This window comes from Pocillopora damicornis, chromosome 11 (assembly GCF_964200805.1).
Source record: "Pocillopora damicornis chromosome 11, jaPocDami1.2, whole genome shotgun sequence".
Classification (NCBI taxonomy): Eukaryota; Metazoa; Cnidaria; class Anthozoa; order Scleractinia; family Pocilloporidae; genus Pocillopora; species Pocillopora damicornis.
In genome coordinates this window covers 12,553,044-12,578,072 of record NC_142680.1, presented here as the reverse complement: position 1 = coordinate 12,578,072, position 25,029 = coordinate 12,553,044, and the positions used below count along the sequence as shown (strand labels likewise).

General features: G+C 37.6%; 3 pseudogenes across 1 annotated transcript in view; 1 reads left to right on the top strand and 2 right to left on the bottom strand.

The window, feature by feature from the left end:
- Nucleotides 1-25,029, bottom strand: part of LOC149037579 (uncharacterized) — a 120,764-nt pseudogene continuing 95,735 nt past the window's right edge.
- LOC149037578 (uncharacterized) overlaps nt 238-25,029 on the top strand; it is a 124,332-nt pseudogene continuing 99,540 nt past the window's right edge. The window contains exon 1 of the transcript XR_016181203.1: nt 238-780. The product of XR_016181203.1 is annotated as an uncharacterized LOC149037578 (transcript). The remainder of the gene's footprint in view (nt 781-25,029) is intronic.
- On the bottom strand, nt 6,131-7,547 carry LOC149037593 (uncharacterized; annotated as a pseudogene).

The following is a 25,029-nucleotide window of genomic DNA, read 5'->3' as shown; positions in this document are numbered from 1 at the left end:
TTATGTAGGTGGAAATTGAGTGACACTTTGCTTAGATACTGCACCATAATGGAAGAAATAACCTACATGAAAGTCCACAATAGCAAAACCTGTGGTCACAATCTCAAACTCTCCTAGGAATGTAAGAATCACTGATATTCGTCTTCTCGATGCAATAAGCAATGCTGTTGGGGTTCTTTCTCTCAGGCACACCATGTGGACAAATTTGTGTCTGAACACTGTCCACCACCATAAGGTCTTTTTGGCATTGCATTTGTTTTCCACATACTAAGCCAGCTTAACATGCTTTGCCTCTATACCCTGCATTGAGTTGAGGCCCAAGCCTCAGATGTTAAACTTCCTTGTGTGTGTTGGCATGAGGTCTTTAGCTTTTCCACTTGCTCAATGCGCCCCTCAACTCTTGAGTAAATAGAAACTACATCTCTGAATTTGACTACAACAAATGCTAAAGTGTGAAGTTTCACAACTGACCCTTTGAAAGAGAGTTGATCTTCAGAAGTTCCTTTATGAAAGTGGCAAAATGCCAACAAAAGTACTTTGATTCAAGGCACGTGAATCTATATGAGAATGTAATACACAGTCAATGCTTGGCAGAACAGGTTTTCAGCTGCACTCTCTGTTGTAATGCAGGACGCAAACCAGACTCACCTCAAGGAAGCAACAACAGTCTCTGATCTTCCAGACAGTTCTCTTCTACTTGCAGTTTTGAAGTGCCTGAAACGTCAAGTGTGGGAGACTACACAAGGTCTTTCTTTTGTGGTTCTGCGAGAAGTGAAAGAAGTGTTACGTAGAGGCTCCGCCTTGAGTAAATCAACATACTTCCCCAACAGAACAGGAACAAATTCTTGTCTTAACTTGTTTTGAGCAATAAATTTGGTAATATGACTTCTTTGTTTACCCATGGGATCTTTAAGTCTTGTCTTCGACTTTTCCACTTTCTCTGCAATGGCCAGTCTCTCAGTGTACTGCCATGGTTACCATGTTGCTTTAGGGCCACCAATAAAACTACCAATGGTTTCCTTGTTTGTTTGATTAACATTGGCAAAAGGTGAAAAGTAGGTTGGACAATTGATTAGTTCTCGTGAGTGGGATGACATCCATTTTCTGTCAGATGGTATCAGTTCAAATTTGGACACAACCTGCTCTCATCTCTAAGTGGTCGATGTCTTCCCTTCAATCTGTTCCATCTCTTCCTCTAGGTGATTTGAGTAAGATTTCATGACTGGATGATCTTCTTTACAGTTGGCACCAAGGAGTAAATTATTATCATTACAACATTGTACTCTGTTCGGCAGGTTGAGAAAGCAAACTTAATATGCCGTGACTGTGTCATCCTTGCCAAATGTCACGCCGTCTGCCCCTACTGCCACATACAGTACTCTTCACTCAACCCAGCCAAAAGATCACATCCTCCAGAATATTTTGTTTCAATCACTATTTACTTATAAAAAACCTTTCTAAGAAGTTCTGTCAGTTTTTGAAGGAAACTTTTCAGGATTTGCAAAGTTGCCATTTTTCCTTTAATACTGTCTTCCCACCTAACGGAATCCTTTATCAACCCATTAATTAGCCAGGTATTGAGAGGTTCAAAATACAACGAAATAAAGATGGTATTTTACATGACTTATCCAGGCGCTAGGGATGCAAGAGTTGTGCCAACTTACGTACCATTTCCCTCAAGAGAATAATTGTGATTAAGCTTAGAATACTCTGCCAATCTCAATCCCATGTGACAGCCAAACTGCCAACGAAACACTGGTGAACAAAGAAGAGCAGAAGATGCGTTTTACATGTCTATCTTCTTAGCAATTACTGATTGCTCACTTTAGAACAACCATGAGGGAGTTTTGCCCTACTGTTATTGATACATTTCATAACCAAACAGATAGCGCTCTCCATTTGCTAAACATTCTAGACATTCTTACAGTAAATGTGTATCAACACAATTGATTTAAAGTTTTTGCATCTACAGCACAAAGGCCTGCTTAAGTGGATCCCTTCCGAAATAATTTTCAATATGCAGGTAGTATTCATGGATACATCACCAGAAATACTTCCCAACAAAATCTATGTAAACTTTAAGTGTGCAATAAAACAAACAGTTGTCTATTCAGGAACTAATCTTTATGACAAAATCCTTCTAGACTTATCGTTACTTTAAATCTTCAATTTCTCTGAGCAACACTCTGAACATTTACCTTAATATCTACCTTATCGTCATTATCATTATCATGGTTACTATTTCTTTAATTATTGTTCTTTTGTCCATTGTTTGCTTAATTTTATTTCCTGGCTCTTCATTTGTACTATTTCTCAGTGATCTAGGTAATTTGTATTTTAAATTTGTAATGTATGACAGTGTATGAATTATTACACATCATGAATTAAACAAAATGGTCACTGAGTCGCTAGGAAACGAGACCAACAATTTCAAACCTTTAATACAACTACCAACCAGAAAAAGGAAACAAAAATCTGCTTCATATGCAATTTAGGCAGCTATCTATGAAGGTTAGTAAATTAAAATAATAAATAAATAAGTTTATGAAAAAACTTTGTAAGAGTGAACTAAGAGAACTAGGTGCTGTGTGCCGTACATTGTCAATCATGTATATGCCCTTTGTAGATATAAGAGATGGATATGGTTGTAGTATTGATAAACAAATTTGGTTAAAAGTTTTTGCATCCATTGCACAAAGGCCTGCCTAAGTGGATCCCTTCCAAAACCATTTTCATTATGCAGGTGGTATTCATGGATACAACACCAGATATGCTTCCCAACAAAATTTATGTAAACCTTAAGGTGCAATAAGTCTGGAAAACAAACAGTTCTCTATATAGGAAGTAATCTTTACGACAAGATCCTTCTAGACTTATTATAACTTATTACGCAGCCACTCAGGTGCATTTGGCATTCTCATCACTTTCATTACTAGAGTGGGTAGTTTTTTTGGAAATGGCGCAAAAAAAGTCTCCAAAGGCTTCTGGGTTCTACCCTATTGGGATTTAGTCGATATGATAGGGAACTGGTTGGACCATATTTAGCCACCATTTTAAGAAAGTTGAAATATTAGCTTTTTGTTGATATACGATAAAGGCTATTGAAGCTTGCATAGTTGGAAAAAAAATGGCACGATAGGATGCAAAAATGTAGAGCCAAGTAATGGTGGTGAGGGCTTTAGGTAATCATCTTCTATTAACCTTTTTTGGCGTGTAACACGTAAGAACAAACTTATTTAGAATTTAGAATAACATTTCTTGAAAATTGAATTGAAAGGTATGAAGCAGTTGTGTTAGAGCTACATTCTCCAGGAAGTGAATTTGAGGTTGGGGCTTCACTCTATTGATCTGGACCTTGGGGAGGAATGTCAATGTCACGGTAAAGGGCAGTAGAGATATTACTTTCTGGCTGAATATAAATGCTTCCCTGTCCAGCAAGCATGAGGACATGTGAAGTAGTGAAATACACACCATTGGCTAACTTTGGTGATACTATTTGTTCTTAGTAGGACTTCATGAATTTAAAATTTGTCTCTCTAACAACTCTCTGATTTGAGCCCTGAAATCTTCCTCTTGCAGAGATTTGTCAACTGGGAAGGTATGTATCACGAAACCGCTGTTTTCCATCCGCCATTTTATTTAATGAGTGGGTACCAACCTGATATCAGGGGAAGGCAGAAGGACCATATCTTTATGCACAACATCTTTTTTGGTCTTCTTAGGAGGAGGCTTCTTATCTCTGTTCCATTTCCCACCAAATGATGATCTCTTTCCAAACGGTAGGAAATAAGTTTTGCAAATGAGTGGCAACTAATGTGCTATGCGTGTCAACTCTGATCACGGGCCTCGCAATGGCTGGAGAGGACAAGTCTACTTAAACATCAAGTTATCAAAAAGTCCTGCATACATCTAAATCAAAGGTTCTTGTTACTAAGCACATACTCAGCAATTAAGAGTCCTTAACTACAGACTCTTCCATAATAATCTCCTTGACTACTTTAACATCACCACGAGTCGCTGATCCCTGATTTTCCTCCTCAGATTCACGTATGGTAATGTGGCCCTCATTGCGGAGTGAGTTTGCAATCGCTCTGAGTCATCTTGTCCTTGCCTCGTAAAAGGCCAAGATTGAAGATTTTTTTCATCTTCCGTAATTGATCCATCTTCACTTCTTTTTAGGATGGTTTTCCTAGAGCCACCATAACAATTAAATCTGCTGTGGTCTGAGTCATGTCTAGGATGAAAATAAGCAAAATGTTAAGATAAAAGCTATATTCACACAGTAGATACTCAAACCAGGCCACTAGACCATTCAAGATAAAGATAAGATAAGATAACTTTATTTATACACGGTATTTCCATCAGTTGTTAATTATCTATAAAGGTATATCTATCTTCCTAACTATAATAAAATCTAATAATAACAATTCAAATAAAAGAAACAAATAAAAAATCTGCTTTTCGTGGAGGCCGTGTCTAAAATTTACTTAAAATTAAGATATTACTTTCAACTGTGGTGACTTAATTTAGATTTGAAATCGGTCAGTGAAGACGCTTGTCTTAGTTCTAAGGGTAAGTCGTTCCACAAGTGAGCTCCGCTGTACAAAAAACTTCTCTTAAGATAATCAGTCCGAGGTTGTGGAAGAACTTATTTGTTTTCCGTATTCCTTAAACGATAAGCACATATTGTCACGATATACAAATCTTGATCTCAGATAATCTGGTGTCATACCATGTAAAGTTTTATACATTAAAATAGATTTGATTTTGATTAAGATACATTTTGATTTTGATTTTGATTAGATGTTCCAATCTTTGATAGTAGAGTCTTCGCCACCCTAGTGCCCGGAACAAATCATCTAAATTACTATCATAGCTCGCAGACATTACGATGCGAGCTGCCCGATTTTGAAGCCTTTGCAGTTTTTCAGAAAGGCCTTTGTTACAGTTTCCCCACACTACATTACAATAATCAAAATGTGGTTGAACAAGGCTATTATAAACTTTAATTAGAACATTAAATAGAGTGAGGTGCCGAATTCGTTTAATTGCACCAATGGCACAAGCTATCTTCTTAGAGATGTTTTCAATATGACACTCCCAGTTGATATTTTGATCGACATAAACTCCAAGGGACTTAGCGGAGGTTATTTTTTCTATTGCGATTTCGTTTATAGTAAGAGAAGGACTTTCCGTAAATTGTGATAACTTCTGCCTTGATGCAATAAACATAAACTCAGTTTTTTTCATATTTAGGGTAAGCTTGTTAGCACTCAGCCATTCGTACACATTACTCAGGTCGTAATTAAGGCAATAATTTATATGATCAAAGTCAGTACTGGCAAGCGTCATGCTGGTATCATCAGCGTACATTCTGGGTTCCGAATATGTCAGACAATGTGGTAAGTCATTAATATATATTAAAAACAGAAGGAGTCCCAAAATTGTTCCCTGGGGAACACCACATCTTAGATATTTCGGAGTTGACTTACAAGAATTTACATGGCAAATCTGTGTTCGATTATCTAAATAAGAAGCAAACCATTGATGACTGGTCCAACAAATCCCATAGTATTGCAATTTTCGTAGCAAAATATCGTGATCTACTGTATCAAATGCCTTTTTGAGGTCTAAAAACACTACGGCATTAACAAGACCACGTTCTATATCCATTGCCCAGCTATCTGTAGCTTCGATAAGTGATGTGAGCGTGGAATGCAAAGACCGAAAACCAGATTGATGGCACGAGAGAAAGTTGTTGTTAGTTAAATAACGATAAAGCTGATCGTAAATTATCCGTTCAAAGACTTTGGCCACAACTGGAATTATTGATATTGGTCGATAATTAGTCGGATCAGAGCGCTTCCCAGTATTTTTATACAATGGAGTGACTCTGGCAGATTTCCACTCATCGGGAAAGATGCCAGTCATTATGGATTGATTGAATAGATGAGTAAGAGATTCCGCTAGAACATCAGGACATTTGCTGAGATATTATCTACTCCAGTTGCCTTTGACTTGCAAAGCTTTGATAGTAGTGCAAAGACATGTGTTGGTGTTGTTTTTTCAAAAACAAAATTTTTATCAGTTTCAATAAGAAATTCTTCGAAGGATTTATCAACTGCTATAATCAATCTGCTATATCCGTTTGATCTCCAGAATTTTCCCCATTATATTCCATCTCATTAATAACAGTTTTAGTGGACTTTCGTGGGGTCAGTTCATTGATTGTTTTCCATGTTTTCCTTTGATCTCCACAACAACTGTTGAAGGCATTTTCATAATAAGCTTTTTTCGCACTATTAATTTCCCCGTTAACTTGATTTTTAACTATTCGAAATTGGTCCCAGATAACTGGATCCTTTGTCTTAATAGCCTTTCTTTTGAGGCGGTCTCTGAAATTCATCCGCTTTTTCAGAATAGCGGTTATCCATGGGGATTTAGAATCTCGTGTCCGTTTGGTCTTCGTCGGTGCGTGCTTTTCACATACATTCAGGAAAAATTCTTTCCACCTCCTCCACATATCATTAGGATCATATAATTGCTTTATTTCATCCCAAGGTTGAGCTAGAATGTCCGCGTAAAAATTTGCGCTATTAAAATGTTTAAACTGTCTATATGTTATCAAGTTAACTCCTTTGGAGAAAATTTTTCGATATGCATAAACTAAACTGTGGACACTTATGGCGACATGAGACACCCCCGAACGATACACATTCTCTGGCCGATTTGTGAAAATCAGATCAATTAAAGTACTTGTAGAAGGTGTAATTCGAGTAGGTTCGTTAATGAGTTGTTCCAATCCATAAATGTCTGTTATGATCAGAAGAGCTCTTACATTTCCATTGTCTTTGGATTGCAAGTCACAATCTAGATCCCCCATGAGAAAATGTTCTACGTTTTCAGAATCTAATTTGCCTAATAATGTGTTGATGTGCGTGAAAAGTTCATGGAGTGAATTTGGGGGTCTGTACCATGAAGTAATAACAAACGGTTTTCAGTTGTGTTTACGAATTTCAATTTATATTATTTCCAGGAGCTCACTGTCCAAATCTGTGCGTACAGAATAGCTTATGTTTGAACGAATGTAAAAGCATACGCCACCACCAAACCTGCCATTTGTTGACCTGTCACGGCGTATTATATCTTAACCCTGGACGTTTACCTCCTGGTCAAAAATACTATCATTTAGCCTAGTCTCAGTTATGGCTAGAACGTCGATGTTTTGATCATTTAGAAAAACGCGAAGTTCGTCAATATGTTTCAAAAGACTGGCGATATTCAAACTAGCCATTTTAAATCCACGACACTTCGGCATTAGAGTTGACTTGATCCGGGCGCTAGAGGTGGCAGTGAGGTTAGCTGTCGCCACAGTAGTCAAGTAAGAATCATATCAATGAACTATATTATTTACAAAATTACTCGCTAAAATAGCAATACCTTTCTTGTTAAGGTGGAGTTTGTAATTGTTCAGACATGTTTCGTCGATGTTCAAGTGTTCGACAAAGCCCCAACCATTCTGATTACAAAATGTTCTTAAAACTTTGTTGCAGTCCTTTACTTTGATTCTTCATCTGATCTTTGTGTGATTGCAGAAATGGTTACACTAGTGTTAGGAGAGTTTGTAGCAATTATATTGCCCAGGTTGACAATTTTCTCCGCCACATTCCGAGCAGAGGATGAAGTTTTCAGATCATTTGTTCCCACGTGGAGGATTATTGCCTTCGGTTTTTTAGCCAAGCTTGGTTGTAGATAATGCTCCATGTCTGCGGTTGTAGCACCAGGGAAACTTCTCACAGTTACGCGCTGTTTAGCTGCCCGACTTAATAATTCCCTGCGTAAACCTTTGACAATCGAATCTCCAACAATGATTGTGCCTTCATTAGGTCTTTGCTCCCCTTGGCCGTTCTCACTAGTATCATTGTTTTCCATTTGTAGTTGCTGGTTCAGGGAACTGGCTTTGCCCTTCTTTTTCTTCTTTCCTCGTTTAGGATTATTAGACTTGTTTGACGTAACGGTTTGCCAGTCATCAGAAGCAGGTTGTGGGTCGTGTGAACTTACCGAAAGATCTGAAGAAAGAATTTTAATTGATTCCATCAAACTTGCTTTTTCTTGTTGAAGTTCTTGGATCTTAACTTCGTACTCAGCGCACTTAAATTTGTATTCATCAATTTCACGTTGCAACGCATCCACTTGGGACAGATTCGCGGGAAATTCAAATTTTCGTTTAATGGCGTCAATAGCTTTCCAAAGCTTGTCAATTTCGTTTTTAATGGTTTGAGAGTCATTCTGGTCGGTTATCAAAGTGTTGTTCACTGAAGAAGTGTGTTCTTTGTTGATCATACCGGAGGCGATGCTGTGCTCGGCAGTATCTTCGGTCAAATCCGCAACAAGCAAATTATTTTGAATCAGTTCATTAAGAATGTCTCTTACATCTTCAGCCGCTTTCCCTTGCACTTGGAGCGTCTTCGTGTTTCGGTAGAAATTAATTCAAATGTTAATTGAGAACATTGGATAGGCCCCTTTTTCACAAGCAGACCAATGACAATTTAATGATACATTTTATAACCAAGCACAGGCAAATAAATCCTTCTTTATCTTAATTTTTTACCAACTAAATTTGTTTCACTGATTCTTGAGGTTGGAAAACACCAGGGGAGAAGTCACTCAGTGTGTACTGCAACAAGGACAAGTTGCCGCAATAAGGCGGAAGGAGAAGTCGTTGTGACAAGTTCCCTTATTCGTTCTGACCTTAAAGAATGCATTCTTGGCAGCAAAAAATTGTCATTAGCGTGGTGCTCTAGGAGATATCCATACCTCTCTCAAGGAAGGTTTTAGGTTTGAATCTCCAAACCCTACCAGAAATTCCAGTTTATACATCAAACTTTCCTTCAAACCCCCCCCCCTCCCTAGAATTTGCAATGACCTTACATGGACATTTTCTGGCCCCCCATACTTTAAAACTAAAATGTTATCCTGAAACCATGTCTTACAAACCCATCCCACATTAAGGTTTGAAAACATAACAAAATTAACCTTGCTTTATCTTATCACAAGCTACAAGTCACCTATTGGCGGTAATAACTTCTGTAATTCCCACATCTTCTTCAAAATAAAGGTTGTACGCTTTCTGCACACGTTGCAACTGATATGTATAAGTAGGTGGAATAGGATTTCAACTACTGGACTTGGCTGACTCGGTTGACTCAGATGCACTGTCTGTTGACAGCACTTCTTTACTGGTAAGGTATTTTTCTTTCTGTTGGCGCCTCTGCTCCCTGATTTTATTTAAAAACTGTTTCCAGGACTGTTTCTTTACCACATCCAAACTCAGGAAAAAGACGAGTGTCATCTTTGACCAATTTTTCCACAAAAAACTGCTGTTTGATCTTATATTTTTTCTGCTAGACAGAGAACCACAAAGTCATCAGAACTTAAGTTGACCATCAATTGTTACTATAACAATTTGGAAGAGAAAATCAACTCAAAACATTAGTTATTATCTTAGTTTTTCATCTTTTTGTGATGTTCCAAGTGGCGAGAGGTTCTTGAAGTTACCAGTAATCAAGTCAGTTTCATAAAAGCACAAGATAAAAATTATGTAACCATGATCCTTAGGTTAACTGCTAAAATGGCACTTGAGAGACTTTGCAGTCCTTTTTAGATTTGTACCTACTTTGTATTGTAAATGCTCTTTTCTTTGTAACTAAGTTACTTTCTTTCTTCTCTTGTAAGCAGCCTGTCGTAATCCTTGAATGTTGATCTATTGACCTTTCTTTTGTGGCCACTACCAAAAGGGCGGGAGGTTTCTAGGAAAAAAACAATAATATAATATTTACAGTTCTGAGATTAGATAAGTTCCCAATTCTAAGAGTGATTTTATACTGTGTGTGATGAAGGAGAATACCTCATACCGCTAATGGAGAAAAATTTAGACTACTGCAAATATTTGCACCCCCCTTCCCCAAAACTTCTCAAGGATGGCCTAATCTTGGCAATGCTCACGTTAAAACTATTATTAAATAATAAGTTAGGAAAGAACTTAGCCATTCACAACGGGTTTAAAAGCCATGAGCTCCTGTGAGAAGCGTTCTTTCATCCCAATTGCTTTCACCCCTAGTTTTTCAAGTGTTAAATCCACTTCCAAGCTCTAACCCTAACATTTAATTAGCGCAAGCTTTGGTTTTGAGAGGTGAGAAATGGTGTTGAACCTTGTCATTAAAATTTAATTTCCCTTCAGATATTATTATCAAGCGAATCCTCTATTTTAAAATTCGATTTAATTTTGCATTCCATCCAAGGAAACGCATGAAAAAATACTACTGAACAAATTTTTCTGGCCTACCACAGAAACATTTAACTTTTGTTTCACCTCTGCAAAATCGTCGGTAGATTAGAACTGAAAACTGATCATATAAAAGTTACCAACGACGTTCGCGGGCTCAGTTGCAGACGCAGACTGTCTGAAACAGAATCAACTGCTTGTTGACTGGTTAAGGGTAAGGATCGATAAGTCTTTCCTTTCCATGCCATACCTCCGAACATGCTATAAAGCCTGCACTATGAGGTGACAAACCAGTCAACATTCCCAATAGTCCCCTAGAGCTTTAGCGCATTGCACCAAGACCATCTAGCTCAAGTCTTCATCTAAATGTCTTGGCTTAACTTTATTGATCATAGGTTATCTTGGCAGGATCATATTAGGAATATTTGTAAATTGTTGAACAATAAATAAATTGTTCCATTGTTTCATTGTTCATCTTTCATTGTTCCATTTAAATATTCGAAGCCTTCAAAAAAAGGTTGATGAACTATCGACCCTTCTAACCTCTCTAGATATAAAATTCTCCGTTGTTGGGATAACTGAAACCTGGTTAATGGATTCACCAGTTGGAGTCGAAATTGATGGTTATAACTTTGTTTACAAAAATCGCCCTGTTAAATCGGGTGGAGGTGTTGGCTTGTATGTATCAGACAATCTTAATTTTAGAATTCGCACCGATATTTATGCTGATGAAGCTGAGGTGATGGAAGCATTGTTCATTGAGATCATTCGACCCCATGAGAAAAATATCATTGTTGGTATAATTTATCGCCCTCCAAATCAAAATGTAAATGATTTCGTGACCAGAATGAACGAAATATTAGGGAAAATATCTCGGGACAACAAGATATGCTATATAATGGGAGATTTTAATTTGAATCTGCTAAAAAATCAAAACCACAACGCCACCGGGGAATTCCTAGATGGCCTGTATTCTCACCTGTTTTTTCCGTTAATCACGTTACCTTCCCGAATTACTTCTCACACTGCAACTCTGATTGACAACATTTTTTCTAACCATGTCGAGCACAGTTATTTGAAGTCTGGACTATTAATAACGGATATTTCGGACCATCTGCCTATCTTTTCCATTTGCTTCGATCATAAGTGTACCCGCGAACACCAAGAGAACATTTGTCCGTGACAAAAGCGAGCTAAACATTTCCAACTTCCTAGAGGAATTAGATTGTATTGATTGGCTCAATATAGACGGGTATAATGATCATAAAATCTGCTACAGCAAATTTTTTGAGCGATACACTAAAGCTTACGAAACACATTTTCCTTTGAAGAAACTGAAGCGTCGCCTTCACTTTAGGAAACCGTGGATATCCCAGGGCTTACTTAAATCTGTCAAGCAGAAAAACAAACTATACAAGCAGTATATTTCAAACCCCTCTCTCTGGAACGAAGCGAAATATAAAACATATAAGAACAAACTGAATCACTCCCTACGAATCGCGAAACGTTTATATTATGATAAGAGGCTAAGCGAGTCAAAATCCAATATAAGAGCCACTTGGCGTCTGCTTAATGAGGTACTAAACAGCAAGAAATTGAGACCTAAACCCAACTCTGTGTTTAAGGTTGATGATCAAGATATTTCTGACCCAATGGAGATTGCTAATCGATTTTGTCATTACTTCAGCAATATTGGACCAAACCTCGCTAAACGAATTCAATCTACGACCTCGTATAAGAATTTTCTTCCTGGTCATTTCCCTCAGTCAATGTTCCTAAATTTAGCAACTCAGGAGGAGATTATAGATATCGCATCTACGTTTCCGGCGGGAAAATCGGCTGGGTATGACAATATCCCTATGTCTATCATAAAGCGATCTATATGCAGCGTTTCCTCTCCATTAACACACATTGTAAATCTCTCCATTACTCATGGTATCGTTCCGGATGATTTGAAAATTGCTCGTGTCATACCTATTTTTAAATCAGGTGACAAAGCTCTCTTCAGCAACTACAGACCTATTTCTGTTCTACCGTGCTTTTCAAAGTTTTTGGAACGAATAATTTACAACCGTATTATGAATTATCTCAATGACTCCGATGTCTTATGTGATAATCAATATGGCTTTAGAAAAAATCGCTCTCCTAGCCTTGCGCTTATCGATTTGTGTGACAAAATTTCTTCTGCATTTGATAGAAAAGAACATGCCATTGGAGTATTCCTAGATCTTTCGAAAGCATTCGATACGGTAAATCACGACATTCTTTTTGAAAAACTCAATCATTATGGGATCCGTGGTCTGGCACTAGAATGGGTCAAAAGTTATCTTTCTGAGAGGACACAATTTGTCGAATTTAATAACGTTAGATCTGCCCCACAGGGGATTCCCTGTGGGGTGCCTCAAGGTTCTATTCTTGGTCCCTTATTTTTTATCCTGTATGTTAATGATTTGAACAATGCTTCCCTGCTTGATGCAATCTTGTTTGCTGATGATACAAACTTATTTATCTCCCATAATGACCCTATTTACCTAGTTAACACACTAAATAGAGAATTAAACAAATTGTCAACCTGGTTTGCAGCAAACCGGCTCTCCTTGAATTTAGCCAAGACTAATTTTATGGTATTCAAGCCTTGGCAAAAGAAGCAATCCTTTGAATTTCAAGTTTTCATAAATGAGCAGCCTATTCTTCGTGTTTCTGAGACCATGTTTTTGGGCGTTTTATTAGATGACAATTTGACCTGGAAATCGCATATATCCTTAACAGCAAATAAATTATCCAAATCTATAGGTATTATTCATAAATCTAGGTTTTTTCTCTCTACTCACTCCCTTCGTACTTTATACAATTCTATGATCCTTCCATATTTGTATTATTGCAATTTAGCTTGGGCTGGTACCTATAAGTCAAACCTTCAAAGAATTGTAACCTTACAGAAACGTGCGTTAAGAATAGTAAGCAATTCTACATACATTGCCCATACTGGCCCTATTTTAAAGGAACTTAAACTCTTAAAATTTCATGATATCCATTCGTTTCAATTAGGTACTTTTATGTTTTCATTCGAGAACTCTACTCTCCCTTCCAAATTCAATAATTTTTTTTTACTAAATAGTCAAATCCACAATTATAATACTAGGAATGCTCAGTCCTTCCATTTGCCACTGTGCAGAACGAACACCAGGAAGTTTTCAATTTACTTTCAAGGTCCAAACTTTTATAATTCGTTAAATTCTGACATAACTAGTTCTCCCTCCTCCGCTTCTTTTAAAAGAAAGCTTAAGGAATTTCTTCTCTCTAAGTATTAGCTTCTGTAAGGCAGTAATTCTTAACTAACTTACTTAATATGTGTGTGCGTGTGTGTGTGTGTACGTGTGCGCGGTCAAAGTTAATTACCATAAGTCCATATTGTAATTCTAATATAAGATTAGTTATTTTAAGTGAGAAAGCCTGACTTGTTATAAGCCTCGCGGTTTCTTTCAGGTTTTCTCGCCATTTATTTTCTGTCATCAATTTTCTTCATTTTTTTTTTCCATGTGTAAATGTCGTATATGGCAAATAAATATTGTATTGTATTGTATAAATTGGCTGTTCTGAAACGAATTAAATTCCTGCCTCGGTCCATTTTGGAATCTATTTGAACTCGATGATTCCTAGTGTTCTGTATAATATTGTTGTTTGGGACTCTGTTTCCTTGGAACTTAGGAAGGATATTGAACGTATTCATATGAGAGCATTAAAGATTGTCTACAAGCTACCCATGACCACTCCAACTGATGAGATCAAGAAGTTGAGGCAATGGAATCCCATCTCGTTGTATTATGTAAAGATGCCGGTGGTTGTGACATACCGATCTTATCATGGTTCAAATACAGAGGAACTGAATATTGTTATTCTTGCATTGCACTTCAAGGTTGTACTTTTGTAGGGCCACCCGCATTCGCTGAGGACGCTTGGGTGACTTGTGAATTTCATTTTTGAATATAGACTTCAGCCCCTAAGCCAGACTGGCTTGCATCACATTGGACAGTGATTGGCTTGTTTACATCATAATAGCGAAGAACAGGTGTCTTCGTCAGGGGCTTCTTGATGGTGTTCATTGTGAGGGAGTGTTGTGGCAACCACTGGAACTCCACATTCTTGTCTTCTAGGCGTCTGAGTGGCTAGTGTCTGATAGGTGAGGCATAAACTTTGCAAGATAGGTCACCATCCCAAGGAATCTCTTCAATGCAGTGACTTCCTTAGGTTCAGGCATCTGCAATATGGCCTGGATCTTCTCAGGCCCTGAGAGGTGGGTAGCTGACCCATGAATTTCATGCTTCACTGGTGCTGTTTCACTCCGGCACGATTCAATTTCAGGTTCCACAAGCGGTATTTCTAGAGAAAAGTGTGCTCATGTCTTTTTGAGATTGTTGTTTACTTCTCCGTCACCAATGCCAAATCCGGCTATCAGGAAGTCATCTGCCATCACTTCCACTCCTTCCAGATCCTCCACAAACTCGTTGCGTTGTCACACTTCAGGTGCTGAACAGACGCCAAATGGCATCTGGTTCCATCGGTACTGCCCAAATGGTTTGTTGAACGTGGTTTTACACTTTTAAAGCAGATGATTTACAAATTCAGTGTTTGTCTCAGTTGAACAAGGCACGACATTGCATATAAATGTAAAGAATGCCATGGAAATTGGCAGAGCATAATGGTTCACAAAATATTCCCAATTCCCTTCATAAGATGTGCTTGCAGGAAATGATGGTAGTTGTATTTATTTTTAATTTAACTCCTCCCTCCGTAACTTCCATGATATTAAACAATAACAATGACATTGAAACTTAGAGGGTACATAGTGTGGCAAAAAATCTATCTTTTGCTGTAAGTGAATTGGGATAATGACGTCATATCACGTAGGAATTAACTAATTATGTCTAAACAACCGCTATCTTGGAATTAAAAATTTTTCCACAGCAAGCCCATACAAAATTAGTCCCAGATAAATTTTAGATGAACTCGCAAAGTTTGGTAGAATCTGACTGCAATAATCGATTGCATAAAGCAATTAGACTGGAGGATAAGGAAACTGATCAAAGTTTACATCAAGGTTTTGGTTTAACACAACAGTATAACTCATGCAATCATCAAAAAGTTATCACAAAATATAAATAAATGATATAAAATTTCCACAGGCTTGAATCGGAGTCTAGTATATGAAAATTAGACTGGATATATAGTTAAACAATAATTCTATAAATCATTTTTATTTCATTATCAATCAAGGTTTTTTAAAACATAACACTTCTATAAACTTCCAATACTTTATTTTCATTATTAAAAATCAAACATCATCAAGCCCTATATAAATTACGAACACTTGCTACAGTTTCAGTCAGTACTATATAAATAGTTATTGTAATAAATGCATTAAGCGTCACAATTTCAATTCCTTTCAAATCTAGAAGCTATAACCGAAATGGTAACACGAAAAATCCCTAAAACTTCCTTTTATTATAATTTCGTTAACTTTAAATAAGTACTGGAAGTAATACTGATAGCAATAACGCAATTTCCTCTAAGTAAAGCTGAAACATCCATTAAACAATTCGCTTGTGGTATAATCACACCAATTACAATCAATTGTGTAAAACTCAGCCAGACTTAGGACTGCCAAGGATTCCGAGATGCATAGCAATGAGGCAGTTCTCGTAGGCATATTTAAGTGAGAGTTCAAACAAAGTCAGTGACCCAATACTCTGAGGACAATGTGCTGTTTTATTCCTCCCCGAACAACGGAAAGGATGGATACCGGTATGTGGCAGGGAGATTCAGCACTGCTCTGGGGATGTGTGCGACTGGTCGCCTTTCCACGCCTGCTAGGTTGTTGAAACCGATGTGATCTTTTCAACGCACACCATATAAAAGCTTGTACAAAATCTTAAGAACTTTGTTCATTTCTCATCTTCCATTCTCCCAAAAAAAGTGTTTCGAACAGGATAAGGATTCCCCTGTGCTCAGGTCTTAAGGTTTGCGTGAAATGTGATGATCTTCTCGTTGGTTGGTTTACCTCGTGGAAACATCTCCAGAAGGCGATCTGTTGACGAAAACTCGCGGTGAAATGCTGACAACGGTGTGCTCCAGCTGTCTACAAAATATCTTGGAGTTTGAATGACCTCTTTGTGGGCAATCTCCACGACGACATCTTTGACTTGTTTTGCTTTGGGAACAGTCTCCTAGTTAAAACGTTCCAGAAGATCTAACCATTTATTTTCCTGTTCTTTGTCTAGCTTCCTATTCAGAGACAGGTTAACCAGTTCTCTTTCGTCACTACTGAGGTACGCTAGGAAGGATTTCAATGAAAGATATTCTTTTACAACTTCTTTGCCAAAGAGAAAGGCTGTTGTAAAGGCTTTGCCTTATTTAATTGGAATTAAACCAACTTGTTGATATCCTTCGACAGTTATTCTGGCTATGGCCTCCCACTCAGCAACCTGCAAGTCGTGCCTGATGACTGGAACTCTCTCGTCTTTGCCATTAGTGCACAAACCATAAAAAGAGTTCCAAGATGCAGAAAGTACATCAAGGAAAACGCCGCTAGTATACAGCCCGTCTTCCTCTTTTTCTGAAATAATTAATCATGAACAAGTTCAAAGTGGTTTCAACTCTCGTTATCTTTACAGCCCTGTAAAAAAATGGTTTCATTTTAGTTGTTTACACATGTTACATCAAGTAAAGGACGTGTTGGTTTGAGCGCAAGATTTAAGTGTGTCAAAAAAGGGTGCGTCAATAGTTTTCCTTCTTTAAAAAGTGGCAAATTTTAAGAATTGCGTTCACCCAAACACGTTCACTCTGTGCACTGATGGAAGACGTACTTGCAATGTGATTCTGAGTTGCTTAGCTGCTCTTCCTCAGTGGAATTATCACCGACTATGGCAACGTCATCAGGTGGGCATGACCACCTGGGTATTGGTTTGGCTGTTCCCCTCTAACTCCTAAATTTCATCTCTGCCTTCCATCTGAGAAAAAGGTCTCCCCGTTTTTCTTAGAAGTAATCGCGTCTTTGAAAATATTTGCTATTTGTATGTTATTAACTATTACTTTACTCTGGAGTAGGCGGCTGCTAAAAATAAAAACGAGGCCTGACTTTAACATCCGACAAAAATTTAAGCAAAACCTAGGTGGATACACTCCTTTTAGCTTTCAAAAATGCTTCCACATTTCTTCTTCCAAAGGATCTTTCTTTTCCTCTACCACTACTATTGGATGGCGTACAGATGAAAGTAATTTCGGTTTCAAAATTGGTGTTGGTGTTAAACTGTTCTCCAGAGTCTAGTTTATTCGCTAAGCTTTGCGAATACGTTTGCATTCGTTTAATAGAAATATCATTTTCAAGAAATACCATTTTCAGTGAAAGAGCTTCCACGAGGCACCTGGAAGCTCTTTCACTGAAAATGGTATTTCTTTTCCTTTGGTTCGGAATGTTTGATACAGGCGAGCGGGTATCCAGTCTTTCCGTACCCACGGATCTTTTGTACCCAGGCTCTGACCTTTTGTACCCACTTTTCGATCAGTTCATACCCAACCCGCTGGTCGATTCGTACCCAAGAAATTATGACACAAAATGTTTAAAACAAACATAAACATTTATTTCGTTTATCCTAGTAATCGCAAAATAATTAAGATGCACGCTCGCACGCGCTAGGCATAAGTGTGATCTTATTTGGTATATTGTTGAAATTTATTTAACAATAAAAGTGTCAGTGGCCCGCATAAGGTAAGTGTTATTTGCTTTTCAATCGTTTATACTTGCGAGTTCCTTGACAATAACAGCTAATTATTATCGTGCGCAAGATAGGTGTGATTTTTTCTCTTTTATTTCAAAAGTATTAAATTAGAATATTGTAACAAAGAGAGTAGACAACATCAGCATGAACCAACGAAATGGTCAGAATTTCGATCCTTTTGGTTTAACGATCCACCTATAGTACGTTTTTTGAAGGTTTTGCTAGCGAAACTTCTGAAAGCGATTAAGATGCAAATAAAGATATTTTTAACTTTATTTAACTCTTTAAATCTGGGTTGAGGTAGAATGTAGACAATGACGTCAGCAAAGATAGCCCCATACTTTACTTAACCTTTACTGGCTAGTAAAGGTTTTTATCGTTTTATTGACTACTTTTGCAATTTAGAGAAAGAAAGTTATATTGTTACTAAGGTTATATTTGCAAATTTGTAACACAAAATTACAGGCTTCAAAACCTAAAAGTACGGATTTACTGTTTATCGGCATAATTTGAATGGTAAATTTCTGCCAGGATTTTCTTAAAAGACTAGGTTTTTTACATGCGGGTTTTTTATTAACAGAGCTGGGAACCGTGAGGGAAGTTACCATGTTCTCTGCCTCGAGTAGCCCTCCATCCAGTATCCAATATGAGTTACCTGTGCCAATCGAGAAATCGTCTATGGGAGAGTCAACCATCAAGGACAAATCAGTCAATGACCTTTGAAGTCGTGAAAGGAGCATTTAAGAGAGGGCAGCAGAAACTGTTCGACAGCCGCGGCTACTTGTATTGTGTTAAACGGCAGAGGAATTCGATCACATACTGGCACTGTAGCTTCAGAGGCAATTCCAACCACTGTCTGGCTTCAGTGATTCAGCATCCTGAGGGCTTTACCGTCGGAGTCAAACACAACTATGCGGGAGAAGTTGGGCTCCCAGAGACTGCTAAATTGACTGCCGCCATCAAGAGAAAAGCCACCTGGAGTAGGTACCGCTGACTTCAAGCATCGTGCGGGGAGCCTTTCGAGGTCTTTCCGGAAGTGCAGTTGCTGGGGTGTGCCTTCCACTGGAACCAGGCCCTGTGGAGAAAAGTTCAAGAGCTAGGCCTTCAGACTGCGTATATGAGAGACCGGACTACAAATTGTTCCATAAGCGACTAATGGCACTACCCTTTCTTCCGCTTGAGACCATTGCCGCAACCTTCGACAGCCTAAAACCAGAAGCCAAGACGGAGCCTTTATATCAGTTCGTCAGTTACATCGAGGAAAACTGGATTTGCAGCACACTTTGGCTCCCAGAGACTGCTAAATTGACTGCTGCCATCAATAGAAAAGCCGCCTGGAGGAGGTTATCGCTGACTTCTAGAGAGGTCACTCGGGCAGCTGCTCAAAGGATGTGCCAATATAAACAGGCCACTGATGCACTGAACTGAACTGAACTGAACTGAACTTAGACATTATTTGCATTTACTACTAGAATTTTTATTTATTGCCAAGTAGAATAAATACGTTAAATCGTATAGGTGCTCCGTGATAATAGGCAAAATATATGAGGATAGGTCAGTTAGGGCAACTAGGTCACGATTATTCAAAAGTAAGATAACTTTTCAACGTTACTATGATTAAGAAGTTAACTTTTTTACTAAGTAGAATAAGTACGTTTAGTCGTAGGCGCTGCGTGGTAGTAGGCAAAAACTATATTAGAATGGGTCAACTATGTCACGATTTTTCAAGAGTATTAACTAAAAGATAACTTTTCAATGTTTCTGCGGTTAGAAATTAGCTTTTTTGCGATTACTAGGATAAATGAAATAAATGTTTATGTTTGTTTTAAAAATTTTGTGTCATAATTTGTTGGTTACGAATCGACCAGAGGGTTGGTACGAACTGATCGAAAGTGGATGGGTACGAAAGATCCATGGCTACGAAACGACCAGTAAGTGGCAAGTTTGTACCTCTTTCTCTCTTCAGTCAACTATTGCAGGATTTACTCTATTCGTTAAAAAAAACGCGCTTTGTCGAAAAGTGTTGTTTTAGCCTAGGAACGAAGTAGTGGCCTTTCCCAAAATTGAAATAAAATGAGATTGAGTCAATGATGTCCATGTTTACATTAAGTCTGACTCGGTAATTTGATTTTGACAATATTTTCGCGTGAGAACCCGTCAAACATCTGAGAATTAAATTACAGACCGCAAATGTGTGGTGCAAACAAACTCACGGGTAAAATGGAGTTAGTTGTAGTGCAGAATGAGTGAATTTCATTGTTTAGTCATGGTACTTTTCAGCGCTATATTTCATGCTTTCTACTCGATTCTTTCAAACTTCAAGAAATGATTTCAATTGTCTCATAAAACATGGAGCCACTTTCTCTTCGCTCAACGTCTTGAGGCGTACCTACTGCTTGGGTTATGAACATGCTTGCGATACGATATTTTTTCCTAAAGCTGGAAACTGAAGAATCAATCTCTGAAATCGATAGTCACCACATTTTGCAAAAAACGTCTGAGCTGTAATCATGTAATTAAATGGGGTGTTGGCAATTTGAGTGCACAAGCACGCTGGTAAGCATACGGTTAGCGTAAATGCTTGTTGTTTACAGTTGTTTAATCCGAAAGCCGTTTTTTAAATGTCCGCTTCTGTAACCTTCCTGGATATTTTCTGTTGAATTCATTGAGGAACAATCTCGGAATTTCATAAGTGATTGTGAACGATAAATTCATGTCGGCACCATAATTTGGGAAGGTTTGGTTTACATATCCGTTTACAATTCGTGGACCATTTCTGTAACCTTGGATATTTTCTTTTGAATAAATTCAGTCACACTCTCGGAATTTCATCAGTAATTAAGAACAGTCAATCCGTATACGAAGCACAAGTGAAGCACATTTTAAACTTTCCATACGATTTTAGGAAACTATTCTCGATTGACTCTCGATAAAAAAAAATTGACCTGCCATAACGCGTTGATTATTTAATTATTTGTGGCCCCAAAAGCCCGGCTTACGACTCCGGAAGTACTGAACTTGATATATTTGATACACGATGCACTCTTAAAGGAGAAGGTTGTAATAAAATTGCTTTTACGACCTTATATTGCACCCGGTTTAAATATGTAGATGATTGCTTAAAAAAATACCTAGTATAGCTGTATGCAGAAGCAAAGACACGTAGGTAATATGCTTCTGCTTAATTTTTATTGTTAGGGGTTTCTTTTTATGTAACATATATTCATTCCTGTAATTTCCTCCTTAACCAGCCTGCAAATAATTAAATTTTGTTTTTCATTTCAAGTGCGAAAAGATAAAACAAGTGTTGCAGAGGTCTCTTAAATCTGTAAACTAGTTGATGGCATATGCTACTCCTGATTCTTTAATTTGATTGCCCTGGTTTTTTTTTCACAAAGCTTCTTTTATATCTCTGTGTGGCGGCTAATGATGAAAATGTCAGTGAGTAGATATGCCATATTTTAGTAGTCTTTTTAAATTCTATCTTTAAGTTTTTGGCATTTACTATTTTAAAATTCTTAAATGGCATTCTCTTTTCATCCATGTAAAGAGACATTCACATTTCTTAATCTAAAATGTGAAATATCAAGTCAACTTAATTTTAATGAGTCTGAAACTTCATTGTACATAAGAACACTTTACTGGACTATGTTATATTTATGCACTTTCTTTCTGGTACATGTGATTACGTAACCCTTTAACTGTCAAGATTTCATCAGTAATTCATCTTACTTTCAGCCATACACTTTATGTGATGTTAGGTTGAAGAATTTGGGATTGGATCAACCAATTATCCCCTAATTGAAATTTTTCTTTATCCTTATTACTTGTCTGCTTGATATTGTACTGATTCTGTAACGAGAAATTCTGTCTAGGTCACCAGTAGGACTAAAAGGGTTAAAATGGGGGATTTCATTATATTGCAATGATTAAAATTTTCTTATGCTTTCAAATGTAACAAAAAAAATGTGATGAGAATCTGATGTTGGGAAACAATGGAAAAACCTGTTGCTGGTAGCTTATGTCTTTAATTTTTAAATGTTTACGGGAAATGCTTTTCATTAAAAGTGAGGATACAGATTAGTTTTCAAAGTGGATGGAAATAAGTTGTTTGCAGGTAGTGAAAAGCAAACTGACAGTCATACCTTAATGCTTGACATGCTTCACTCAAACATGTAAGTTGTGTGTACCTACCAATGTAGAAGTGTCCTTCATGAAAAATATTTTTAGTGTGGCTGTTGTTCTTTGTTGGTCTTTGAAGTCAGAAAAGCTGGTAAAGGCACAGAACCTCGATTTTTATGCACACAAGGCACCCTCCAAGGTGAAAGAGTAGAAGACCCTAGACTGATGTTTATTAGGCACTTGCACTCACCACAATTATATATTCAAGCAATACTCTACGTATATGAAACTGACTACATGATGTCTTTAATCCTTTACACCCTAACATCAGTATGCATATTCTCTATACTGTTCTCTATACATTTCCTAATGTGCTGGCAAGGAGTTTTTGTTTAACAATCAAGAGGTTCTTCAGTTGATTATGATTTACTTTTTTCTCATGACCTCAATGCTTGATTTAGGGATGATATTGAAAGGAGAAATTACATCCTAGTCACTCTCAGGATTAAAGTGTTAATAACTGTACACATTTTATATGCTCCTTGCATTTGTTGGCAGCAATAGTTAAGATTGTTAGGGAAGCAAACAGATGAACAGATGGCAGTGAAATGAGGGAAACTGTAAACTTAACCATATGATAGAAGAAACAATCACAGAATACTTAAGGGAAACTTGAATTGTACTAGGCAATCTCCTCTATTGCCCTTCATGTTTTTGATCAGATAAAATTTAATCAGTTGTAGGGTTTGCTTACAATGTGTCAAATCACCAGTGTGGACTTGATTTTTCTCAGATGGCAGCTGGTAAAAGATAGACACTGAAAATAGATGACCATAAGGAAAAGATCAAAAAAATCACACTGAAGTGGTGGTGTAAATGATTTGTGATATTTAGAATGACAGAAGCAGGAAAAACACATTCAGCTTTTTCCTATTCACTAGTAAGTTAATTAGATTTCAGATTCTACATTTAAACTGGGTGAGATTAAATTTATTCATATCATGCTGCATTGCCGTCGCAACTAACATTTATAACAAAGTTTCATTTTAATATAGAATGTTTCAAGAACTTTCTTTCTTTCTCTCCAAAAATTTTTACTATCTCAGGAGCACTCTTAACCCTTTACAACCTAATGTCAGTATGCATATTCTCCATACTGTTCTCTATACATTTCCCAATGTGCTGGCAGGGACAATTCGTTTAACAATCAAGAGGTTGAAGATTTTAGATGTATGAAAATTTCACATATTTGCACTGCGGTGGAAAGATGAAATTAGGAGATCCTCGCAGCTAAGATCACTACTGACACGAGTAGTTGTAAATAGGACCTGAAAAAAAAATTCAGACCCGTACGGGATTTGAACCCATGACCTCTGCGATACCGGTGCAGCGATCCACCAATTGAGCCAACAAGCCAACCGGGAGCCGGTCAATGAATTGGGTACAAATAAACATCCAAGTGAATGAAGATTTTAGATATATGAAAATTTCACATATTTGCACTGCGGTGGAAAGATGAAATTAGGAGATCCTCGCAGCTGAGAACACTACTGAAACGGGTAGTTGTAAATAGGACCTGAAAAAAATTCAGGCCTGTACGGGATTTGAACCCATGACCTCTTCAATACCGGTGCAGCGCTCCACCAATTGAGCCAACAAGCCAACCAGGAGCCGGTCAATGAATTGGGTACAAATAAACATCCAAGTGAATGAAGATTTTAGATATATGAAAATTTCACATATTTGCACTGTGGTGCAAAGATGAAATTAGGAGATCCTCGCAGCTAAGAACACTACTGAAACGAGTAGTTGTAAATAGGACCTGAAAAAAATTCAGGCCCATGACCTCTGCGATACTGGTGCAGCGCTCAACCAATTGAGCCAACAAGCTCAGGTCCTATTTACAACTACTCATTTCAGTAGTGTTCTTAGCTGCGAGGATCTCCTAATTTCATCTTTCCATCGCAGTGCAAATATGTGAAATTTTCATATATCTAAAATCTTCATTCACTTGGATGTTTATTTGTACCCAATTCATTGACTGGCTCCCGGTTGGCTTGTTGGTTCAATTGGTGGAGCACTGCACCGGTATCGCAGAGGTCATGGGTTCAAATCCCGTACGGGCCTGAATTTTTTTCAGGTCCTATTTACAACTACTCGTTTCAGTAGTGTTCTTAGCTGCGAGGATCTCCTAATTTCTTCTTTCCACGGCAGTGCAAATATGTGAAATTTTCATATAATTATCTAAAATCTTCATTCACTTGGATGTTTCTTTGTACCCAATTCATTGACCGGCTCCCGGTTGGCTTGTTGGCTCAATTGGTGGAGCGCTGCACCGGTATCGCAGAGGTCATGGGTTCAAATCCCGTATGGGCCTGAATTTTTTTTCAGGCCCTATTTACAACTACTCGTGTCAGTAGTGTTCTTAGCTGCGAGGATCTCCTAATTTCAATCAAGAGGTTCTTCAGTTTATTAAAATTTCCTTTATTCTCATAACCTTAATGTTTGATTCAGGGATGATATTGAAAGGGAAAATTACATGTTGGTCACTCTCAGGGATTAAAGGTTTAAAGGAAGCTGGTTATTAAAACAATTATAACTTTTGATTCAAGCAAGTATTTGAATATGAGAGTAACATTTGATGTTTTCACGTGTTACAGGATGATCAAGCTGAAGATGGAATCAAAAAGGAGTGAACTCATCTGTAACAATCAGGTGACTACTTTGGAAACTTGAGCATTTGGGAAATACACCTTGGCTTGCAATTCTGATGATTACAGTTTGCTGAGGTCATCGAAACGTCAGTACTCAAGCAGGGACTTTCCACATGACCTTAACAGTCATAGG